At 35.5% G+C, this 1,669-nt stretch overlaps 1 long non-coding RNA gene across 1 annotated transcript in view; it reads right to left on the bottom strand.

The window, feature by feature from the left end:
* LOC125503853 overlaps window positions 1-1,669 on the bottom strand; it is a 6,112-nt gene that overhangs the window by 1,637 nt on the left and 2,806 nt on the right. Inside the window, exon 2 of the long non-coding RNA XR_007281110.1 lies at window positions 302-432. This is a non-coding gene — a long non-coding RNA (uncharacterized LOC125503853). The remainder of the gene's footprint in view (window positions 1-301; window positions 433-1,669) is intronic.

The raw sequence follows: 1,669 nt of genomic DNA, 5'->3' as shown, positions 1-1,669 counted from the left end.
CTGACTCCTGGAAAAACGCTCAAGACTGCTGGTAAAATGTGTACAAAACCGCAAACAGCTCTGGCTCAAATCAATGGGAAAAACTTGATTTTACATATGTAAAAAGTGCCGCGTGTTATAGCGCACACATTCACAAGATCATCGAACTGAGCAAATCGCATAAAGCGTGCTGAAAGCCTTCAACTCAACTTAAAAGTTCAAAAATTGAAAGTTTCCTGATAAAGTCCACAAGCGTGTATCAAAAGAGGGATTCTCTCTCTGCTCAGTTAAGCAATATCCGGTTAAAAGGCGAAACGCTTACCTTTATCAAATCCAGTTCCAAAATCCGTCGAGCGCAATATCTGGCACTGATGCAGCTTCCGGTTTGACCCTTCCAAGACGATTCGAATTCTGGATTGTTCGAGCGAAAAAATCATCCCAAAATCCAGGAAACTGTGCAAGATTGAAAATTTCAATTTAGCATTTTTGTCGATTGTTTTTTACGTGAACTTGAACCAGAAAAGTGCATAGTGGCGATGGACTCTTGCGCCGGAGTTGCATTGTTTATGATTTCAATGTGATTGCATAAAAAAGTCATTAAAATGAGTATCTTAACATAGAAAGTCAGACGTCCTTCGCTTCCACTGCGTGCCGCAGGAGAGGATTCAGGCAGGATTTCTGCTCTAGACTGATTTCATACTTGCGACTATTTTTAGTTTACATTGTGCGTGTTTAAATGCCACAGCGGCCGATTTTTATTTTTAAACATTGTTTTATTGCAATGCAATGCTTCTTGATCGATTGCTTCAATATGCGTTAAAATCTGCCAAATCTTAAAAAAAATCAGGTGACAGTCAAGATCGTTTCCAAACAAGTTCTTTTTTAAAAAGGAAAACGCAAAAGGTCCCCATAAAGGAATCAGAAAAATGCAAATAGACAACAAATGCTGCAAACTGCGTGAAGAAGCCAGAGAGAAACAACTTTCCCAATAAACAAGTCATCGGAAGTTAAAAAATGCTGAATCAAATCAGGTTTTTACTAAAAGTAGTGAAAGTAGTGGTAAGTGAAAAAAAGTGGTTGCTCAAAAAGAGCAGCAAATGGTAAATGAAGAAGACAATCGAAGCAAAATGTTGAAGAACAGACTCGAGGAAAGGACCGCAGGAAAAAAATCAGGAGAAATATTTAATTTGTAAGGAGCAATAATTGAAAATAATGGAAGTGAAATGGAGGATAATGTTTTTTTATTCCAGGTAGAAAACAAGACTAGAGGAAATAAAAAGGCAAAGCACACACACAGCTTACAGTAAAAAGCAAACAAAGTATATTTAAAATACGTTGAAAAAATCTGAAACTAAACCTGGTTTTTACTATACAACAAATGTTTTTAAATTTTTTATAAATTGCTAGCCAAGTTCTTGCAATTCTGTCTGAAATTTTATACAAATAGACCTTATTAGCATTTGATTATTTTCAGAAAATGCGCACAGGCTTTGAACAAATGCTTAAAACAAATCTGGAATGTACGAAATTTACTTAAAAACGAATTTAAAGCGAACTTGTCTAGTCAGAATTGAAACAAATAATCAAATAAACCCGAAAATGATCGTTACATTAATGGGCAAAATCGCATTCTTACTGCCAAAACGATTTAACTTCGGTTGTAACAGGATTAGCAGAAATTAATTAAGTT

The sequence above is a fragment of the Dendroctonus ponderosae genome, unplaced genomic scaffold, assembly GCF_020466585.1.
Source record: "Dendroctonus ponderosae isolate FM_Combo_2020 unplaced genomic scaffold, Dpon_F_20191213v2 Dpon_F_20191213_3, whole genome shotgun sequence".
NCBI lineage: Eukaryota > Metazoa > Arthropoda > Insecta > Coleoptera > Curculionidae > Dendroctonus > Dendroctonus ponderosae.
The sequence above is the reverse complement of the archived record's forward strand: the minus strand, read 5'-3'. Positions and strand labels throughout refer to the sequence as shown.